Source organism: Hemitrygon akajei, chromosome 16 (assembly GCF_048418815.1).
Source record: "Hemitrygon akajei chromosome 16, sHemAka1.3, whole genome shotgun sequence".
In the NCBI taxonomy this organism is placed as follows: Eukaryota; Metazoa; Chordata; class Chondrichthyes; order Myliobatiformes; family Dasyatidae; genus Hemitrygon; species Hemitrygon akajei.
The window spans coordinates 45,958,426-45,982,717 of record NC_133139.1 but is presented as its reverse complement, the minus strand read 5'-3'; the positions used below and the strand labels follow the sequence as shown (position 1 = coordinate 45,982,717).

The 24,292-nt window shown below is 40.9% G+C and overlaps 1 long non-coding RNA gene across 1 annotated transcript; it reads right to left on the bottom strand.

The window, feature by feature from the left end:
* Positions 1-14,374: 14,374 nt before the first annotated feature.
* On the bottom strand, positions 14,375-23,258 carry LOC140740393 (uncharacterized). Its single transcript, XR_012101840.1, has 3 exons — positions 23,121-23,258; positions 18,347-18,532; positions 14,375-15,453 (listed from the first exon to the last, which is right to left on the bottom strand). It is a non-coding gene; the product is annotated as an uncharacterized lncRNA (long non-coding RNA).
* Between the last annotated feature and the right edge of the window lie 1,034 nt (positions 23,259-24,292).

Below are 24,292 nucleotides of genomic sequence, written 5' to 3'. Positions count from 1 at the left end.
CTTTAGCCAGATTTTCATCATCCTTTGCAATTTCTGTCAGCTCCAACAGTGTTCCACCATCAAACACATTTTTCTTCTCTCTCCTTTAAGAATGTTGAAAGATCGTTCCCTGGTCTGTTCTTCAGTTGCCACCAACCAGTCTTCAGCTTGGGACATTTTCCCATTCATTGACAGGAGATGGATCACAAGTGTCCTCTCACCTCATCCCTTTTGAACATGAAAAGACTTAACCATTTCTGCCAGGTAAAGATTCACTTGCACTTTTTTCCAATCTAGTGAACTGCATTTGCAGTTCACAATCCAGTCTCCGCAACGGTGGAGAAATGGAACACGGTTTGGGAGACAGTTTTGCAAAACACCTATGTTCAGACAGCAGGGGTAACCCTGAACTTCCTGTTGCCTGCCACTTTAATTCTCTATCCGTTTCCCACTCTGACTGATTGGTCTGTGCCCTTCTGCACTCTTATTACAAGGCCCAAAGTAACCTGGAGGGCTAATGTCACATCTTTTCTCTGGCTGTCAGAACCGACAATGGCTCAGATTTTTCTCCCCCTTCTTCACTGGCACAACCTCATCTACTATTTACAACATATCACACTTTTTTTTTAATCACATTTAACAACTTATCTTTGGAGCAACCCTGGCCTCAGCCTGTCACAGATATTCCATCTGTCAACTTCTCTGGAACTTCTTTCTCTCTCTCTTCCCAGTTCCTATGAAGGCTCTTTGATCTGAAATGTTATCTGTTTCCCTGTTTGCATATGTGTTTCTAGCATCTCCAGTTTTAGATTCATAAGATTCCGTTAATTATCAAAGTATGTATGAAGTTCACAACCCCGAGATTCGTCTTCCCCACAGATAGCCATGAAACGAGGAAAGCCATGGAACCAGTTCAAAGGATAAGCATCAACCCTCATCCCACGCACAAACAAAAAAAACCAAATTGTGCAAATGGCAACAAAAAAAGCAAAAGACACAGAATATTAAATGCAAAATCAAAAGAGTCCAGGCACATTCAGTTCAGCTCAGTGTTCATTACCTGCAGGCCGGCCCGATTCAAAATCACCCAAAATATCAACAAAAACCGGCGCAACCGGGTAAGCTGTACAGCATGGAAACAGACCCCACAGCCCGATGTGTCCATGCTGACCAAATCACCAGCCCGAGCTAGTTCAATTTGGCTCATATCCCCCTAAATGTTCCTGTCTATGTAATTATCCAAATGCTTTCTAAACATTATTCTATCTGCCTCTACCACTTCCTTCGATATCTCCTTCCATACATTCACATGCCTATGGGTGAAATAATTGCCCCTCAATTCCCTTTTAAATCTTAACCCTCACTTTAAATCTATGTCCACTAGTCTTGAGCTCCCATACCAGAGGGAAAAGAATTTGGCTATTCACCCTATCGATGCCCCCCATGATTTTATAAACTTTTCTAAGGTCACCACTTGGCTGCCTGCACTCCAGGAAAAAATAGTCCCAATCTATCTATCCTCCCCTTTTAACCCAAGCCCTTCAGATCCAGTAATGTTCTCAAAAACTTGGATCAACAGTGGTGTTTATAAGTGGAGTGATCTTGACAGATTTGAAAGAGGTAAGACAGTGCCTGAAGAAAGAGAGGCATCTTCAAACTTTTCTGGTAGAGAAAGGAAGGAAAGTTAACTACCGTAGATTCCGGATTTTAAGCCGCTACTTTTTTCCCACATTTTGAACAGCTTTGAACGTTGCGGCCTTTAATACGGAGCGGCTAATACATGATTTTTTTCATGCCGCCTCGTAAACATTTTGCCTCATAACAGTAGACCAATAAAATTGATGAGTAGTTCACAGAGGTCCAATGAAATTGTACGATAAATCAAGCGCACTTTCACAATTAAATTATTGTAAATCAGTCATTTGTACTCACCCTCATCAACATGGAAAACACTCGAAGCATTGTGCTGCCTTATGGCAGTTATTTAGTTTATAATATTTTCGCTTAGTAATTCATTTTCTAGTTAAAGTTAGAAGAGTTTTAACTATATTTGTTTTCTGTACTACATCGCGGGATGCTATGACGTCACACCCGGTTTCGCGGTGTCTTGTGGGAAAAATGCCGTTTGCGATAAACGGAAAGGAGGGGGTCGAGCGGCGGAGCGGCAGTAGACCCGAGCGAAACGCTGCTTTTAAGTTAAAGGCAATCAATAACTTTTCCTGGTAGGCTGCAGTATATATATTTTTTACCAGTCGTTAGGAGATATTGGAATGTTGTTCAGTAAAGAAGTATACGCAACGTATATTTAAAAGTAGCCGCGTTACGGGCACGGTTCGAAAAAAAGCATTTGCAATATGTATTTGTTTTTGTTACCATATGGATTTAATTAAAAGTTAAAAAATCCTCACGTGTAATATCTTTCTGTGTAAATATCTCATATTACAACGTGGGACACCTGCGGCCGAAAATCCGGTGCGGCCTAAAATCCGGTGCGGCCTTTACAATTAAAAAATTGATTTTATTTCTAAAATTAGAGCCAGCGGCTTTTAATCAGGTGCGCTCTGTAGTCCGGAATCTACGGTAGTTAACAGTTTAGTGTGAATAGAGTTTGTGAATGCAGTATCTGTATGTTTTGGGAGTGAAGAAACTCCAGATTAACATGAAAGGAGAAAAATATATTTGCTTTTCATCAAGCTCGTATCACATGAGTTGCTTCATCCAACATTGTAAAATTCTACAATTTAGTAAACCTTTTGGTCAAGTTATAGTTTGCATAGAAAGCTTTCATTTTGTCTTTTGGAAACTTGCACAGATTTTGTCATTCAACATTCCTCTATCTCCTTTCACAGGACAGCAAGAATAACAACATGAAATCACAACACACAAAATACTGGAGGAACTCAGCAGGTCATGTAGCATCTATGGAGGGAAATAAAAAGCCAACATTTCAGACTGTACCCCTACATTAGGACCATGCTCAAGATTTTCAGCATCTGCAGAACCTCTTGTGTCTGTGAACATGAAATCTCAGCCAGACAACCAAATGGATGGGGACTCTGAAACACATGGAGCAGATTAGTGAACAGTGACCACACTGAAATGATAGACCTTATCAACATAGAAAGGTAGAAGCAGGATGTGAAAATATTATTAAAAGTATCATGCTCAGTTTTGACTTACATACCAACAGAATGCATCAGGGGATCATCATTCAGTCTTGTACCTCTATCTGTACCTCACTCTGCTTATGTCCCCCAACACACTGCAGGGAACCCCCAAAACCTCATCCTTAGGAATGGACTCTAACATCTTGTCAACCACTGAAGTCAGACTAACTGGCTATAATTTCCTGTCTTTTGCCTTCTTCCCTCCTTTTACAGTGGAGTGACATTCGCAATTATCCAGTCTTCCAGAACCATTCCAGAATTCTTGAAAGATCACTATTAGAACTTCCATGATCTCTTCAGCTACCTTTTTCAGAATCCTGGGGTGTAGTCCATCAGGTTAGGTGACTTACCTGCCTTCAGAACATTCAGCTTCCCAAGCACCCATCCTTAGCAATAATGACTACACTCACACCTGTCCTCAGACACTCTCGAATTTCTGGTATACTGCTGGTATCTTCCACAGTGAAAACTGATGGAAAATACTTACTCAGTTCATCTGCTATTTCTTTGTCCCCCCATTACTACCTCTCCAGAATCATTATTTGGTGGTCTGATGTCCAGTCTTGCTCACTTGTAACTGAATAAAATGCTTCCTAATTTCAGTTCTTAACTTAAGACTCTGGATGAACTGGGTGATGTAATCAACATGCACAAAACAGCACATCCTGACGCCTTCCCCACCATTTAGGGGGATTTTCACCAGGCCAGCTTGAGAAAGTCTCTAAATAATTATTACCAACAAATCACTTGTCATACCAGAGGAACACACTGTTACACCACCAGAATAACACTTACCCATGCTCATACTTTGATCACCTGACTATACTTCTTCTCCCTGAGTATAGGCAGAGACTGAAGACTGCAGCACCAGTAGTGAGGACCAAGAAGAGGTGGGCAAGGGAAGCACAGGAGCACTTTGAATTGGTTTGAATTGTTTTGAATTGGTGGACTGGATTGTATTCAGGGATTCATCTTTGAGTCTGAAAGAGTATGCCACAGCTGATACTGACTTCATTAAAACCTGTGTGGATGAGTGTTTGCCTACAAAAATTGACTGTACATTCCTAAATCAAAAGCTGTGGATGAACCAGGAGGATCACTGATGGTGAGATCTGTGGCATTCAAGTCTGGCAACCCATGACTGTACAAGAAAACCAGGTACAACTTGTGGAGGGCTATTTCAAGAGCTAAGGAACAATTCCGAGTGAGGTTGGAGGCAACATTGGATGTACATCAACTCTAGCAGGGTTTGCAGGCCATTACTTCCTACAGAGTGAAACCCAACATCATGAATGGCAATGCAGTTTCACTCCCAGACGAACTCAACACCTTCTATGCACGCTTTGAAAGGGAGAAGAAAACTACAGCTATGAGGATCCCTGCAGCACCTGGTGACCCTGTGATCTTTGTCTCAGAGGCTGACGTCAGGCTATCTTGCAAGAGGGTGAACCCTCGCAAGTCGACAGGCCCTAATGGAGTGCCTGGTAAGGTTCAGAAAACCTGTGCCGACCAATTGGCGAGAGTGTTCAAACATATTTTCAACCTCTCATTGCTACAGTCGGCAATTCCCACCTGTTTCAATAGGGCAACAATTATACCAGTGCCCAAGAAGAGCTAGGTGACCTGCCTTAACAACTGTCATCCAGTAGCGCTCACATCTACAATGATGAAGTGCTTTGAGAGGTTGGTTATCATTTGAACAAACTCCTGTCTCAGCAAGGACTGGGACCCACTGCTTATCGCCACAATGGGTCTATGGCGGATGCAACCTCATTGGTTCTTCATGCAGCCTTGGATCACCTGGACAATACAAATACCTATCTCAGGATGAGAATTGACTACAGCTTAGCGTTTAACACAATATTTCCTACAGTTCTGATTGAAAAGCTCCAGATCCTGGACCGTTGTAACTCCCTCTGCAAGTGGGTCCTCAGCTTCCAAACTGGAAGACCAAGCAGTAGAGGCTACCTCAGTAAATATATTTAAGACAAGGCTGGATAGATTTTTGCATAGTAGGGGAATTAAGGTCATGAGAAAAGAAAGGTAGGTGGAGATGAGTCCATGGTCAGATCAGCCACGATCTTATTGAACAATGAAGCAGGCTTGATGGGCCAGATGACCTACTCCTGCTCTTATTTATGTTCTTATGATGAATTACCATCTTTGGAGTTGGACATGGTGTCATTGATATTGCCACACTAGAGGTGATTCGACCTTTGGTTTTGGCTTTCCTTCCTGTGAGAACCAGCTGAAGTTCAGCTTAGGACAGATTCGCAAAAACCTGGTGTCACAAAGAAAGCCCTTTCAGTTCAACTCAGAGTTAACAAGTGGCCCTTGCTTCCATTATAATCATCCCTGTCAAGTATTGCTGCAACCTCTCCTGTAAGAAATTCAGGTGTCATTTTTTAAAAAATTGGATAGGTATATGGACAGGAAAGGAATGGAGGGTTATAGGCTGAGAGCAGGTAGGTGGGACTAGGTGAGAGTAAGCGTTCGGCAGGGACTAGAAGGGTCGAGATGGCCTGTTTCCGTGCTGTAATTGTTATATGGTTATAAGAAGTAAATATGTTTCATTTGACTTCATGGACGATCCAGTAGCATCTCAACCAAATGGTGACTTTCTCTCATGTCCTCAAAAATAAGGCTGAATTTTCTTCCTTGTGTTGGAGGACAGTGATGGTCGGGCTTCAACTCACCAATCTGATTCCACTGCAGTCCTGGACTAAGGTCAGAATTAATTTCTCAATCTGGGTAACTAGATAGAATCCCTGGTAGCGAACAGGAATCTTTGCTTCTACTTAATGGGATGTGCAACAACAAGAAGAGGCCAGAAGGGAGGGGTAAAATGCCACTGACATTGTTGAGAAGATGCAGAACATTCTCAGGGCGTAGCGAGAGAGTTTCAAGGAACTAGAAACTGTGGTTCATATAACATCCAACAACAAGTGGAAGATAAGGGCAGAGGTCCTACAGTCAGAATGTCAGCAGATAGAGAGGAAGGCAAAATGGAGGGCTTCAAAGGATTACCCTCGTGGTTTAGTTCACTGTGCCTGCCTTTTTGTCGGCTGCGTGGACTAGTCTATGTCCTAAGCCTACACTGGTATCCATCCCCCACTTTTCCTATGCTACATCGACAACTGCATTGGTGCTGCTTCCTGCACCCATGACAAGCTCATCAACTTTGCCTCCAACTTCCACCGGGCCCTCAAACTTACCTGGTCCATTTCTGACCCCTCCCTCCCCTTTCTCGATCTCTCTGGAGACAGCTTATCTACTGATGTCTATTATAAACCCATAGACTTTCACAGTTACCTGGACTATACCTCTTTCCACCCTGTTACTTGTAAAATGCCATCCCCTTCTCTCAATTCATCTGTCTCTGCTACATCTGCTCTCAGGATGATGCTTTTCATTCCAGAACAAAGGAGATGCCCTCCTTCTTCAAAGAAAGGGGCTTCCCTTCCTCCACCATCAACATTGCCCTCAACTGCATCTGTACCAATTAATGTACGTCTGCTCTTACCCCACCCTCACCTACCACCGCACCAGCATATAATTCGGCAGAACTTCCGCCATCTCCAATGGGATCCCACCACCAAGCACATCTTTCCCTTCCCACTACTTACTGCTTTCCACAGGGATCGCTCCTATGCAACTCCCTTGTACATTCGTTCCTCCCCACTAATCTCCCTCCTGGCACTTATCCTTGCAAGCAGAACAAGTGCTACATCTGCCCCTACACCTCCTCCCTCACTACCATTCAAGGCCCCAAACAGTTCTTCCAGGTGAGGCGACACTTCACCTGTGAGTCTGTTGGGGTCATAAAAGTGTGTCTACTGCTCCCGGTGTGACCTCCTGTATATCGGTGAGACCTGATATAAATTGGGAGACTGCTTTGCTGAACATCTATGCACTGTCCACCAGAAAAAAAGGATCTCACAGTGGCCACCCAATTTAATTCCACTTCCCATTCTGATATATCAATCCATGGCCTCCTCTACTGTCGCGATGAGACAACACTCAGGTTGAAGGAACAACACCTTGTATTCCATCTGGGTAGCCTCCAACCTGATGGCATGAACATTGATTTTTCGAACTTCCAGTAATGCTCCTGCCCTTCACCATTCCCCATTACCTTTCCCTCTCTAACCTTATCTCCTTTCCTTCAGATTACCTCCCTCTGGTGCTCCTCCCCCCTTTTTCTTTCTTCCATAGCCTTATGTCTCCTATTAGATTCCCCCTTCTCCAGCCCTATATCTCTTTCACCAATCAACCTCCCAGCTCTTTACCTCATCCCTCCCATTCCAGTTTCACCTATTACCTTGTTTTTCTCTCCATCTCCTCTCCCCACCTTTTAAATCTGCTCCTCACTTTTTATCTTCAGTCATGCTGAAGAGTCTCGGCCTGAAACATCGACTGTATTCTTTTCCATAGATGCTGCCTGGCTTGCTGAGTTCCTCCAGCATTTTGTGTGTGTGGCTTGGATTTCCAGCGTCTGCAGATTTTCTCTTGGTTTTTTTTTCTGTTGTGGATTGTGAGGCTGGAGGAGGGAGCTTGTGGAAGAACATGAAATGTACTAAGGTAATACAATAGGCCAAATGAATAGGCCACTCATCCCATCAAACTTTTCTTGCCATTCAATATGATGGCAGATCTGCTGTGGGCCTAACTGTCTCCTCTGTACCAATGCCCCATACCCCTCAGTTCCCTTATCTTTCAAAATTAAATCTATTGCCTCTTTAAATACCTCCCATGATCCAGCATCCATGACTTTGAGACCATCTTCTGTGGGAATAAGTTCTTGAGCATCTCGGCTATAAATGACTAACCCCTTGTCACTATTCTTCCTTGTTTGAGATTTCCCCATTATTAGAAACATTTTTACATCTCCTCTACCCTCTGATGGTCTTTTATGTTTCAATAGAATCACCCTCATTCTTCTAAATCCAAGGTATTATACGTAGTTCTAATTACTCTAGCTTCTTTTGATAGGAAAGTTCTCTCCTTCCCAAAATTAGCCCTGTGGACAGCCTTGACTGCCAGTATATCCATTATTTTTTTAAAAAGTGGACCAAACTGCACAGCACTCTGGGAACAGTGACGAAATTTTCCTTGAGATTTTAGTAAATTGGGACCTGATGAAGGTCAACAAGTACGTGGGTCATGGGAAAGTACAACGTGGGCATAGAAGTTTATGGAGGATAGAATCTAGTCAAGAATGTTATCAGAAACCTGCATCAGGAAATGTATTTAACTCCTGGTGTGCGAACATTTATCATAATGTTATCCCAGCTTTTCATGAGGAACCAATGGATATTTTTAAGTTGAAATTTTTCTTGGGTTTCTCAAGGTTAACCCATGGACATGAGTTACATTAGCTGTTTTCTCTATAGTGCCTCTGCAGTATGACTGACTGTGGAATTTACCAAAATAGTAACTTGTCAAGGTGTTAATAAGCTCAGAATGTTTCATCAGAGCCAAAATCTAATTAAATCAAGAAAGAATGGAATAAACAATCCAAAGGGACAATTCAAAAGAGGAAGGTCTGTAAAATCAACTTTCAGGGGCGCAATTCTTTAACAGATTTAAAAATCTACAAAAGAGAGGTTTGGGGATGAAGCCATGCAAACTGCAATGAATCTGTGTCCTGGTGCGAACAATTTGTATAGATGGAGACATGCTCTGTTAGATGCTGTCTGGCTTGAGGCGCATTAGAATGACGACTAACTGCTAAAAGCTGCATATGATTGCTAAAATGCAAAGGCTGTATATTGTTGCTGTACTTAATAGCATATAATCCTATTATTTCTTGTAATATTTTATGTTATGCTTTAGGCAGTGTTTTATATTTTATCTATTGTAGTGTTACTTAATTTAAATAAGCCTTTAATAAGAGATTTGGGTTGGGTTTCCCTCAACCTTGACTAGTTTTAACCTAATCAGACAGGTTCAGGCTTAATATGAAGAAAAGTTATTAGGGATAACTACTCACAGTTGGAATTATGAAACATAGACAAATGTGTCAGAGTGTATGCAGTAGGCAGATATCTTACCCAGAACAATTATAAAAACCAAAGCTAAACTCGAGTAAAATTCAACAGAAAAGTTGTGCAAGTCATTTTGGATTGGAGCTAAGGTCTAGGAAAGAGAAGTTTTTAACTGGGTTAATTGCTTTGGTCTTTACAATATTTATAATATTTAGCAGTAGGATTAATTAAAACTGCAGAGGCCAAAGAAAGAGTTGCTGAATAGTTGGGGCTGGATGCTGTTCTTGTTGATGATATTGTGAACTAATGACATTTTATGTAATAAAACTGAGAAGGATCCAAGGAGAGATCCTTGATGGATATCAGAGATAATATTCCAGGTACAAAACAGAAGCCACTTGGTTACGTCTAGATAACAAAATAGACTGAGGCAAGTAACACACAGAAAATGTTGGAGGAACTCAACAGGCCACGCAACATCTACGGAAAAGAGAACAGTCGACGTTTCAGGCTGAATCCCTTTGGCAGGACTGGAGGAAGAAAGCTGAAGAATGGATTTAAAAGGTGGAGGGAGGGGAGAGAGAAACACTAGGTGATGGGTGAAACTGGGAGGGAGAGGGATGAAGAACTGAGAAGTTGATTGGTGAAGGAGACAGGAGGCCATGGAAGAAAGAAGACAGAGGAGGAGCAGCAGAGGGAGGCGGGCAAGTAGATGAGATGAAAGTAGGAAAAGGGGATGGGGAAATGGCAAAGTTGGGGTCATTATTGGAAGTTCGAGAATCGATGTTCATGCCATCAGGTTGGAGGCTACACAATAAGGTGGTGCTCCTCCAACGTGAGTGTGGCCTCATCACGACAGTGGAGGAAGCCATCGATAGACATATAGGAATAGGAAGTGAAATTAAAATGGGTAGCCACTGGGAGATCCCACTTTTTTTCTCTGGCGGACTTGGTGCTTGGTGAAGCAATCTCCCAATCTACGTCGGAGTCTCACCGATATACAGGAGGCCACACCAGGAGCAGTGGACTCAAAGGTGAAGTGTTGCCTCACCTGTAAGGATTGTTTGGGGCCCTGAATGGTAGTGAGGGAGGAGGTGTTGCGGCAGGTGTAGCACTTGTTCCGTCAGGAAGATCAGTGGGGAGGAACAAATGAAGAAGAAGTCACGCAGGGATCAATTCTTGTAGAAAGCAGACAGTACGGGGGTGGCTGGGAAAGATGTGCTTGCTGGCGGGATATGGCGGAAGTTTCGGAGAATTATGTGCTGGATCTGGAGGCTGGTGGGGTGGTAGATGAGAGCAAGAGAAACCGTATCCCTGGTATAGTGGCAGGAGAATGGGTTAAGAGCAGAAGTGTGTGAAATGGAAGCGATGTGGCTGAGGGTAGCATTGATGGTGGAGGAAGGGAAGCCCCTTTCTTTGAAGGAGGAGGACATCTCCCTTGTTCTGGAATGAGGTCTCATCCTGAGCAGGTGCAGCGGAGTCAGAGAATTTGCGAGAAAGGGATGGCATTTTTCAAGTAACAGGGTGGAAAGAGGTATAGTCCAGGTAGATGTGAGGGACCATGAGTCTATAATAGACATCAGTGGATAAGCTGTCTCTGAAGATAGTGACAGTGAGATTGAGAAAGGGGAGGGAAGTGTCAGAAATGGACCAGGTATATTTGAGGGCAGGGTCAGTGTGGAGTTTATCCTAAATTTAGGAAATGCAGGAATAAACATACAACATGTTCCCACAGTGATGCTGTGATAGTGATCAGATTATCTGTTTTTGTAATGTTGACTAGAGATAACTTTTGTTCTGAACACTGTACAGAACCAACCCTCCTGCAAAGCCTTCCCATTATTAATCCAATTTAACCTGTAGGGTTATTTATATCTATCTGAGAGAACAGTTGGGCCCTCAGTTTTAGTTTGTCATCTAAAACACAGCACAGTCAGCATTGTGTACTGCATTGAGGCATCAACCCAAATTTGATTCTCAGCTGTGGGAATTGGGCACAAATCCTTCACTCTTTCAATTTAGAGGAGAAAAATGTCTTGGATACAAATCAATTTAATTAGCTTTATCCACTCCAACTCCAACTCTCCCAAACTACTTCTGATTAAAGGCACCCTTCAGAAATATTAACTTTATTTTTCTCTTTGTAGATACAGTTGAGCCCACAGAATAGTTCTGTATTCTCTCATTATTATTCACACAATTTGCACTAGTTAAGAATTAGGATAGAAAGACATGGTAGACTGTCATTTCTAAAAGACATCTTGCTTAGTTATCTGAGCAGTTACGAGGCACTGAGAGTAATTTCCCTAGATTGCATCAGGTAGCCTAGTCAGTGCTGGTAGGCCATGATTTTTTTAAATTGTAATATAATATAAATGGACTTAAGCATACATTGCACAATTAATCCCAATTTTAAAACTTGATGACGTGAATGCCAGAGCCAATTTGTTGCTAACAGTTCAGGTTGCTCAGATGATGGTCTGCTCTGTGCTGTATGGCAGACTATGACTTGTTGTTAAACTAACAGACAAGAAACAACAAAATCACTAGTCTTCCAAACAGAAGTGAGCCACAGATCTTGATCCAACAGGTTCAAATAATTAAATTCACTTGCTGCAATGAAGGTAATCTGCAAGACATAGAATCAGAATCCGAATCAGAGTCAAGTTTAATATCACTGACATATGCCATGAAACTTGTCGGCAGCACAACAGTGCAATACATTAAAAAAAAATGATGCGAATTACAAATAAGTAAGGAGTGCAAAGCAGACAAAGTATTGTGTGATGGATCAATAACTGAACGCAACATCTTCTGATTAAAATATTTCTTCCAAGGTTCCATTTAGTTACCATCTTCTAGGTTTGGAGATGGAGCTGTAGTGCTGTAGACTGGGATTGAGACTTGTTGTGTAACACCCTGTACAGTGTGAGAGCTGAGCTTTATCCCTGCACTTGCAATATGATTGCTCTGTGATTTATCCATTGCTCCTTCTACAGCATCCGTAGCATTTTTCTATTACATTAGTTAATACATCAGATTCCTTGAAATAGTTGTCATCCAATTCCACTGAGCAAAGTTATTATGAAATACCTCTTCTATTGAAATTATCTTTTTATTCTTTCTTCTAGATAAAGCAAATAGAAATGAGCAGATAGCCAGATTGCTGATAACAAGGTAGCAGCTTGTTTGAGTATACCAGGCTTGATTCTGCTGGTAGGCCCTTGATTAGTTCGGACTGTGACCGGACAGAGAGAGAACTATGGAGTGCACAGGTAGAAAACTTATTTGCAATTGAGAAGTTTTGAAAAGATCCATTTTACATTCTTCTTTTGATCTTCCAATGTCAATCAATTAGATGAGCGATCACTAAACATAAAGCAGTGTGTGCTTGTTCCCAAGACTTTGTGCCTGTTTCATGCATTCTTACAGGAGTATTCCTTGTCTATTTCCATGTATTTGCATCAGTGATTGCATGATCTTGTGTTCCTTTCCATATTTGTAGTTAACTTTATTTTCATATAAACAGCTACATTGATTTATTTATTCTATATTTGGCCTAAAATATGTATTCAAGGACATAGCCATGTGTGTATGTGCTTCTTTATTCTCAGACTGAGCTGTTCCTGCTTGCGTGCACCTCTTGTTTGAGCATACGTACAAATGATGTCAAAAAATGCATAGAAAGTGAGCCAAATCTAGAGTGGTCAGAATGTGGAGACACTAGATGGGGATCATTTGGGATGAGTTTGCCTTTCCTTGGAGTGGATGAAGTTAGTAACCTGTAATCCCCATTTTTCTTTCATAAAAGTGTAAAGGAAATGTTTGTGATTTTATCGGTACCCTGAGAGTAAATGACAATAATTCTTTTTATAGAATGAAGCAATATAGCGAATGTGAAGCTGTGCTTGTGAAAATGCACAAAAGTGAAAGCAGCTAATGACTACAAACTGCTACAATCACATATCACTATGGAATTATTGACAAAAGAGCAAATTATTCTGCAGCTGAGAATCAGAAAATCTGTGATCAAGTTATTTCTGTGCAGATCAGATGTCAAGTATTAGAATGCCAGTCTATTGCTTGTGAAAAACCAATGAAAGCTTGCATTAATAACTCCAAACATGTCTTTAAACTCAATTCAGCTTTTTCCTGCAAAAAAGTCAGTACATGGCAAATTAGCTGAGAGCTAATATGCTGGATACATACATAACTGTTCAAATATGCACATGCACTGATGCATTAATGGTGTTCATTGATAAGATCAAGCTTGGTGTGATGATTTCAAAGTTCAATAGCCTGCCTGACCACTATTTTAAGGCTCCATGTGAAGGAGGGTAATTTGGGATCGGTATCTACTGTATGTACCAAAGAAGGGGGGAGAAAAGAAGCTTTTAACTTTGAGTTTATTTTAGGAACACCCCCCTTATAATCTAAGTAAGAGCCTGGACTATTTGCTTCATTGTTCTGTTGAAAGATAAACACCTTGGAGCTATAAGGATTAATTCCTGCCTTTGTAGCTGTAGTCAGCCACATATATTCTGCTAACATTAAAAGTAGTGAGAATACCTACTGATGACAAATTGCAATGTACCTGTTTTTCTAGACAACAACCATTCTTGCAATACTACTGTTGCTAAAGTCAAATTGCCTGAAGAATAATTGTGAAGACCTTGGCTTTGAATTGTCTATTCTGCCTACAGCAGCAGTGATTAAAGAAATATATCTAGATCATTACGGAACAAAAAAATGTTTCAGCAATTCATGAGTCTATAGATATTTAGTGGAATCACAATTCTGAGTGTGACTGGAGGTGAGATTGGGAAGAAAGACTAAAGAGGAACTGGTGCTCCGCATCATCATACCAATGTCAGTCTTGCTGTGTGGAAATGCTGTCACTCAGTCATTAAGGATCCTCAGAAAGACCAACATACTGGACTAAGGAACACACAGTTCCAAAGGATATAATTTAATGATTACCACCTCTACTTGGCTCATAACAACTGTTACATTCAAAATTGGTTCAGATTCTTATTGAAAACTGAAAATTCACATGTATTTTCCATTCCAGATGTCAAGTTCATAACAAACAATAAAAGGAACAATCACTGCTGAAACAGGGCAGAAGGGGAGGGTAGTAAAATACCAGTTCAATTTGAGACCACGGGGGGGGGGGGGGGAGGGAATAATTTTTAAACTAATATAATGCATTTTACATTGGCGATCTATCTTTATGTGGTTCTGCATCTTCAAAAATAGAACTGCTGATTTATTACTGGAACTAGTAAGGAGTGGGCTTGTCTTTGTGTAGTGCATGAAAGGCGAAAGGAGGCACAATGCAATTCCCATTAGTTATGGGATATAATGTCTCTTTCAAAACTTTTCAGGATATGTGAGAGGATTCAAGATCCCACTTGACTTCTGGTGAAGACCTCCTGTCACTTTTGAGGTGCTCACTATTCTGTAACTCTGTATGTATGCTCCAATTTTGCAACAGTAATAACAATAGTACATTGCATGCTTATTGACATCTCTATGAGCTCTTTGACTTCCATGCACTAGTGTATCATTGAGCAGGTGGGTTACAATGCAGTTTACCAGAGCATGCTACACATACAGAGCTTCCTCTCACTTCTCATGATTAGTTATCAATCAAAAGCAATTGCTTGTCACATAAAAAATTATATGCCATAAAATATAATTTCCAAACATCCCCCACTTCCAACCTTCATGTTAAGTAGATCTTATCCAAGTGGTGTTTTGGGAAGATTTCATCATAAATTCGGTCACTGGTTATTTGGCAATAATCACTGCTATTAAAAATAACTCACTACAAGAAGTGCTTCAAGAATAGGAAGTTGCCAGACAACCTTATTATTTAAGAGGCACATGAAAATGCAGATGCTGGTATCTGGAGCAACAAACAATTTACTGGAGGAACTCAGAAAGTGGAACAGCACTTGGAGGGGTGGAAGGACCTGTTGGCATTGCGGGTCAAGACCTGATTTCCTGGTGCAGGGTTTCGATGAAAAACATTGACAATAACTTTTCCCCCCACAGATGTTACTCAAGCGTCTTTGTTCCTCTACCAGGTTAATTGTTGCAAGCTTAATGTTCAGCTCAGGAGTATCATATCATGGCTTGAAATACAATGGAAGGGTCAAACATTGTTTAAGTAACAACTATTGGCCGCCGTACCCTGAGAAGGAACTTCACTGTGGGTCACCACGCCGTGACTCTGAAGGACATTGTGCAAGGACAGGGTCTGTCGATGATACACTCTTTCTGGCAGAATATCATTGTGACACCTGGAGATGGATCTATATGGAAAGGGTGAGTAATTAGTGATTAAGGCGTTAGCTGTATCTTTGAAAAAAATAATGCTGATATTTATCAAAGGTTGCAAAAGAAGGAGGAACTTCCTTCAACAGAATGTGACATTGTTGACAAACTCATAAGACCATAATACATAGGAGCAGAATTAGGCCATTCAGACCATTGAGTTGTTCTGCCATTCCATCATGACTGATTTATTATCCCTATCAATCCCATTCTCATGCCTTCTCTCCACAATCTTTGATGCCCTGATTGATTATCAATCTTCGCCTCTATTATACCCAATGGCTTGGTCTGCACAGCCACCTGTGACTGTGAAGTCCATGGTTTCATCACTCTCTGGCTCAGGAAATTTTTCCTCATCACTATCATAAATGGATGTCTCTATTCTGAAGCTCTGCCCTCAGGTTCTAGATTCACCCACTATAAGAAGCATCCTCTCCACACATCCACTCTATCTAGACCTTTCAATATTCAATAGAGTTATAGGAGATTCCCCACTTCATTCTTCTAAACTCCAGTGAGTACAGTCCCAGAGCCATCAAATACTCCTCATATATTAATCCTTTTATTCCTATGATCATTCTCGTGAACCTCCTCTGGGCCCTCTCCAATGCCAAATAAAGGGCCGAAATCTGCTCATAATACTTCAAGTGCAGTCTGACCAATACCTTATAAGGCCTTAGCATCACATTTCTGCTCTCATGTTTTAGTCCTCTTGAAATGAAGGCTAACATTGCCTTTGTCTTCCTTATCACTGACTCAAGCTGCAAAGTCAACATTTAGAGAATCCTGCACGAGGAATCCCAAGTCCCTTTGCACCTCTGATTTTTGAATTTTGACCTCATTTAGAAAATAGTTCATGCCTTCCTTCCTTCTACCAAAATGCATGACCATACACTTCTCTATATTATATTCCATCTGCCACTTCTTTGTCCATTCTCTGAATCTGTCCAAGTCCTTCTGCAGACACCCTGCTTCCTCAATGCTACCTGTCCCTCCATCTATCTTCATATCATCTGCAAGCTTGGCCATAAAGCCATCAATTCTTTCAAATCATATCTGTATAACATGAAAAGAAGCAGTCCCAACATCAACCCCTGTGGAACTGACAACCAACCAGAAAAGACCTGTTTATTCCCACTCTTTGCCTCCTGCCAGTCAGTCAATCTTCTATCCATGCTGGTATCCTTCCTGTAATACTATAAGTTCTTGCCTTGATGAGCAGCCTCATGTGCAGTACCTTGTCAAATGCCTTCTGAAAATCCAAATCAACAACATCCACTGACTTTCCTTTGTCTATTCTGCCCGATATTTCCTCAAAGAATTCCAATAGATTTGTTAGGCGAGATTTCTCGAGAGAAACCATGCTGACTTTGGCTTATTTTGTAATGTGTCTCCAAGTACCATGAAACCTAATCCTTAATAATAGACTCCAACATCTTTCCAACCACTAAAGTCAGGATAACTGGCTTATAATTTCCTTTCTTCTTCTTTCCCCTTTTCTTGAAGAGTGGAGTGACATTTGCATTTTTCCTGTCCTCCAGAAACAATCCAGAATCTAGTGATTCTTGAAAGATCATTACTAATGCCTCCACAATCTATTTGGCTACCTCTTTCAGAATCCTGGAGTGTAGTCCATCTGGCCCAGGTGACTTACCTACCTTCAGACTTTTCAGCTTCCCAAGAACTTTTTTCTTAGTAATAACAATGACACACACTTCTGCCTCTGGCACTCTCGAATTTCTGGCATAAAGGTAGTGTCTTCCACAATGAAGACTGACACAAAATACTTGTTAATTTCCTCTGCTATTTCTTTCTCCTCCATTACTACCTCTCTAGTGTCATTTTCCATTGCTTGATCCACTCTCATCTCTTTTACTCTTTATATATCTGAAAAACCTATTGAATCCTCTTTGATATTATTGGCTAGCTTACCTTCATACTTAATCTTCTCTCTCTTAATAGCTTTTTAATTGCCTTCTGTTGGTTTTTAAAACTTCCCAATACTCTAACTTTTCACTAATTTTTGCTATATTATATACCCTTTCTTTTGCTTTTATGCTGTTTTTGACTTGTCAGCAATGGTTGTGTTCTTCTCTTTTTAGAATACTTCATCTTTGGGATGTGTCTTTCTCATGCCTTCTGAATTACTCCTAGGAAGTCCAGCCATTGCTGTCACTTTCAGATGGAATATCCTCCTTAAATGTCTCTCACTTTCTCCCTGGTTCTCCTCTACATCTCCCACCACACACCCCCCTTAAGACAAGCCTAGCAAATATCTAGCAATTCCTGAAGAAATATTTGTTTGAGTCAGTAATGGGTGAAAATATTGTATGCCATGTAGCAATGAAGGCAGAAATTCATGCATTTTAAAAGGATTAAAGACTTTGTTAAATTAGTTCACAGAACAATCTCAGACAACAGAATTAACAGACTTTTTCACATTATAAAATATCCAACCTCAGCCTACTTCTGATTTGGTGAATCAGATGAGTCATTTTAAATATAAGATTTTCTCTAATCCTACACTCCAGCAGGGGACCACATTCAGGCCAAAGATACAAACATTACATAGAGCATATACCCAATTATACATAGGTAAATCTCTTGGGGTTATATTCTACATTCCCAACTGTGCCCACATACAAACTTCTGGTTCTGTGCTTTATCTGTAGTCAACCATCCAATGTATAAACCTTTTTCAGCTGCAGATTCAACAGCACCTTTTGTAATTTTGTTTCAGATCTCTATAATCAAATTTGTTTTCCCTTCAGTTTCTATAGGTACACACTGGCAAACAAGATGATGATGCCAGGCAAAAAGATGGAAACAAATGAAGCACAAAAGGGTACAAAATGAGGTGTAATTGGTTACCTGGAAGAACAGAGAAGGGTGTGATAAAGTCTGACAAATGAAGTTTGTGTGGCTTTGGAAAATGGTAGGAGACAGGTTGATTGCTAAGGTGTGGCCATCTCACCTATGATCCTCACTCCAAACAACAGCCACATGCCCTCCACTCCCAGTGGCTGTAATCCACTCATTCTCCATTGCCATCATCTGCTGTTTGAAGCAAAATAGGAGCCATAAGTTATAAATTGGTAAATGGAAAAATGTTTTCTCCATTTCTTTTTGTTCCTGTAAAAGTGAATCACAATGTGGACATGCTTTAAGATCAATGCAGATTACAGTATTTTGGCTACAAACTTAACAAGAATAGAAAAGGCTTGTAAAAAGGAAAATGTTGTGATGGTTATGGGGGATTTCAATATGTAGATAGACTGGGACAATCAGGTGGGTGCTGGACCCCAAGAGGGAATTTGTAGAATACCTACGAGATGTCTTTTTAGAGCAGCTTGTGGTTGAGCTCATTAGGGAAAAGGCAATATTGGACTGTGTGTTATGGAATGAACCAAATTGGATTAGGGAGCTTAAGGTAAAAGAACTCTTAGGAGACAGTGATCATAATATGATAGAATTCACCCCGCAGTTTGAGAAGGAGAAGCTAAAATCGAATGTATTAGTATTACAGTAGAGTAAAAGGAATTAGAGGCATGAGAGAGGAGCAAACCAAATTCTGATTGGAAGGGGTCACTAGCAGGAATGATGTTTGTAGTGGGCACAGTTGGGAATGTAGAATATAACCCCAAGAGATTTACCTATGTATAATTGGGTATATGCTCTATGTAATGTTTGTATCTTTGGCCTGAATGTGGTCCCCTGCTGGAGTGTAGGATTAGAGAAAATCTTATATTTAAAATGACTCATCTGATTCACCAAATCAGAAGTAGGTTGAGGTTGGATATTTTATAATGTGAAAAAGTCTGTTAATTCTGTTGTCTGAGATTGTTCTGTGAACTAATTTAACAAAGTCTTTAATCCTTTTAAAATGCATGAATTTCTGCCTTCATTGCTACATGGCATACAATATTTTCACCCATTGCTGACTCAAACAAATATTTCTTCAGGAGTTGCTAGATATTTGCTAGGCTTGTCTTAAGGGGGGTGTGTGGTGGGAGATGTAGAGGAGAACCAGGGAGAAAGTGAGAGACATTTAAGGAGGATATTCCATCTGAAAGTGAAAGTGTAATGTAAACTGGGGATGCTTGCAAGATTATAAATGGCTTGTGTAGGGGATTGTATGGCTCAAAGAATTGCAAGGAAAGGAGCAAACCTGAAACGAGGATGAAAATCTTGTGAACACAGGAGGGTGAATGAACAAAACATGATATCATTTTGCATTCTGGCAGCATTTTGAAATGTTCACCTTTACAAAGGGTGCAAAACTGTTCAGAAGAGCATCAGAATATGACTTGTGAAGTGATAAAGCCATACATGAACACTTCAACAGCAAGTGAGGCAGAGAAAGAACAGACTGTATAATATTCCCAGACTTCTAGGATACAACATCCCCTTTCAGTCAGGTACTACCACACACAGGCTTGTAGACTTGTCTTTTGTCTGCCTGTGTTTGTGTGCATGTACCCCCACTATTTAGTAGGTAGATAGGCAAATTAATCTGATAATAATTTCTTAGTGCCTATTCTGCAAAATGCTACTTTTCACATATTGACTGCTTTAATGTAGGGTTACTATGACATTAGTTACTTAGCAACAGAGAATGACAACATAGACAAGGGTTTGACCTTCCAGCTTGCAAGCTTTCATCTGTCTGTACTCCCTGGATGGAGAAGCAACACAGCTTGGTGATGGGACTTAAGATCCTAAATCCATAATCATATGGAAAGTGCATTTTATGTCCTGGACTATGTAACAGACTTAGAATCCCAAGCAACACACACAAAATTCTGGAGGAATTCAGCATTCCAGGCAGCTGCTTGACCTGCCGAGTTCCTCCGGCATTTTTGTGTGTGTTCCTTTGGATTTCCAGCAGCTGCAGACTTCCTCATGTTTAAGATTTAGAATCCTTGTTTGTTTCACTCCTCCAGGCTTGCTCCAATGAACCCAGGTGAAATACTTTGCCAAATGGCTGGATTAGCATTTGAATCATATAAAACAATTTCTCAGCCACATTATTACAGTACCATTCCATGCTCTTTGTAATCACGTCATGATCCTTAGTTCATTTCTCCAATTGTGCTTGTCATCTCAACCCATTAATCCCTTTGACTGACCTTTGTTTGTACTCTAGGTTATATACACTGTAACTAGGTGAGAGGTGGTTAGGCCCTAGTTTCACACAACTACATCACATGCTCGGGGTGAAATGTGAACTATTTGAGCTTGAGCCCTTGAAGATCCCCAGCTGTATAGTGATGGTATTCATTGATGCTGCCCTTCTCCAACCACACCTCCCACCCAGTCCTGTTCCATACCAACAGATCTAAAAAGGGCAGTGAACAGTGGGAAGATGAACAGACGCCCTATTGATCTCTGCTCATGAATTGCCTCCTACATCAGACAGATAATCAAACACTGTTACCTGCTGCTGTCACGTTCATCCAGCACATTTGCCATGACAACGGAGCTGTGATTCACACCCAGAATTACCTACTCTTTTAACCACATTAACTCTGCATTGCCAATGAAAAAGTATTACAAGATCATTAAATTACAGAAACGAGATCAGATTTGCGTGGGTGAGAACTATTCTTGATGAAGTGATTGTTTCTGAAAAGCTTAAATTCATTATCCAAATCATTAAAAAAGTATTTCACACTCTATTCTCTTTGCTCCCTCAAATATTGTTCCTGCAGAACTGAACTTCGCTTAAGTTTTGATTCACAGGAGCTTTTACAAATATAGTTACTCGTTCATGGAGTTGTGCTTACAGGACAGAAGAAAATTTAGGCATAAAATAATTAGTTCTATTGTCTTAAATATTGCTCAATTTCTCTACTTTTTCCATTAAGAGTTTGCAATAGCTTTCTAGCTCAACGGTGTGATCAGGCAGACAGTTTCATGCTCTGAAGATCGTCCCTTTCCAGTTGTATTTTTAAAATTGGTGACATTTTTTTCTGTTCATTGTCAAATAAATGTTTGGTTGCCTAATCCTTATATTACTGATCCTGTAATCTAGAAGGTGGGAGTTCAAATCAAATTAAATAAATCAGGTAATTATTCTTTGAAAATAAAGTTGCTTATTTGCAGGGAAGGAAACAGTTCTTAATAATTCTGTCTAACTTAAATAAAACATTAACGTTTACACAAGGATAAATGGACAAGTTGCTTTAAATTGCTGTTGTGACATAGACAGTCTCCTGCTTTTCTACATCAAGATAAATAATCACAATATCCAAGTCATTCTTAAATTAATAGTGACAACTGGGATACACGGGGTGGTTAGAGTGTGTTTCTGATTTTAACTCTCAGCTCTTCATTTACTACAATCACAATTTTGTGTTTATATCCATGTGACTGGGAATAAATCACTGATTTAAAAAGGCAGAACAGTAGCTTAGTGGTTATCACACTTTACTGTACAGGCAACCTGGCTTCAATTCCCGCCATGGGGTTCGTACGTCCTCCCCGCAGCCGTGTGGGTTTCCTCCGGGCACTCTGGTTTCCTCCCACCATCCAAAGATGTACCGATGGTAGGTTAATTGGTCATTATAAACTGTCCTGAGATTAGGCTAGGATTAAATTGGGAAATTGGTGGGTGGTATTGCTTGAAGGGCCAGAAGGGTCTATTTTGTACTGTATCTCAATAAAACAAAAAATAATTAAATTACAGCGTTTCCTTGGCACTGAAGATTCATCCCAGGAGGTATGTTCAAGTGGAATGAAATTTGAACCCATATGCTTTAACCTAGAGGCAAGGATCCTGCCAATGGCTCCATTCTTGTCCTATGGAATAACTTGAGAATTCTACACAATCTGTTGCTTGCCAAGGCTCTGTGTCTGTGCTCAAGTCTTTATAGCACCATAGGACCTGGATACTGTTGTGTGGACTGGGAACATACCTCATGTTGTATATTTTATGAATGTAAGGACAGCTGGCATTCTTTCTGGCAGGTTTTCTGTATTCTTCATGTGATCTTTAACTAGCAGCAAAAGGTCAGACACTTACAATATTGAAAGAAGACAGGAGGCATTCAACAGGGGAACATTGGGTCAGTGACAGCCGACAGTACCCATCAATCAACTTCAAATGTTTCTTTCGAGAACTATTAGGATGACACCAGGTCTCAACAGTAAAAGCAAGTGTATTGAACAGTCACTTACAGAAAATGGCAACCTGTCTGCTGCCCACACTGAGAAATTAGCCAAAACAAAAGATTTCTTGCCCTTGCCAATCACTCAGCCACCCTCACAAGCTAATTGCCAAGCTGTTCATCACCTGTAACACCAGGGATTGACTTACATTACAGTCCTGAGACACTACGCATTACGTTTGAATAGGGCATTCATTAAATGGTGTAGGGTATAGAAATCTTTAAAATGCCAACAAGATATTCTAGATTATGATTCATTAACTTAATGAGATTTTCCAAAATTTCTTTCCAGCTGTGTTTTTTATAACTATTGTAAGGTTCTTTACTAAAAAACCTGAAGACTGAGAAGTCAGTTAGTATTCCCCAAGCTAATTTCAAAGCCCAGCATAAATAAAAACAGCAATCAAGACCCTTTTTAGAGTGAAACATCTCCCAACCTATTAACCACAACATCTCCGAACGATATTGATCACTACCTTGTATCCAGATTGTTTCAGGGTGCTCTCACGTCTTCTACCAACGAGCATGCTGTGCCCAAAGTTCCCTCCGGCACTGTCAGTTGCTGTGGGAACCAGCATCCTATATAGAAATAAATGCTCTCAGCGATTTTTCCTTCTCTGCAGACAGAAAGGGAACACAAGAGATAGTAATAGGTCAGAGAGAAAGGGGACGAAAGAGAGAGCAAAACGCAAAGTAAACAGGAGAGAGAAAGAAAAGGCAGGGAAACAAGAGGAACAATGGAGAAATTTGACAGAGGGGGACAGAGTTAGCGGCAGTGAATGCCCGCGACTTGTCACAGAGCATACTCAGCCACTTAGTGCCGAGGTTCGGTCAGCAGGTGCGCTGCCTACACTGAGGCACTGACAGGGTTATGACCAAGCAATGATTCGAAAAGACATCTCAGCTGGTACAAAACATGTCTATGAAACATCAAATAAATGTCATCTGTGCAGCAACGAGACTGAGAGATTAGATTGATTTTTAACTCCTGAACAGCTGGGCTGCGCAAGTCTGCAGTTCAACCGGGTTTGTGGCAGTTTCAAGGAGCAGCGCAAAAGCGCCCAAGCTTAATTCCAAGTCCTGTGCTGCTCAGGAAAAACACCGCTGAAATTCGGCGGAAGGAAGTGGGAGAGTCAATAGAACATGTCCCCGACCCCACATACACACCTGATTTGAAATGCTGTGTCCTGATCCGGTTTGCTTCCCTGTCAGGGGAGTAGATTCTGAAAACTGTCAGAAAGGGGTCTCTGTACTGATACTAAATGAAAGTTGTGGTTCCCGTCAGAAATGAATTCATATTTTGCCTTAATTGAACTGTTGTTCACAGCTTTAGGAGATGTCCACAGTCCCACTGCAACCACACGGGTACCTTTTAAGTACAAACGTTTCTGTGATACAGGGAAGATGACAGTGGAGCTATACACAGCAAGATGTCACAGTTTCCATGTTGGTCTGGGCTCTGCTGCTATCCTCAGTCGAGAGCCTCGAGTACACCCACTGTGTCCTGGGCGGTTAACAGAGGGTGGCGTAAATCATTGTGTGTGGTGCTTTCCCAACACTGTCAAGGTTGCTAAGAAATGAACAGCATTTCCTTCCAACATCCTTCGGCAGAAATCTCCATAGCAAGTTGTGCACCCCGAAGAAAGTA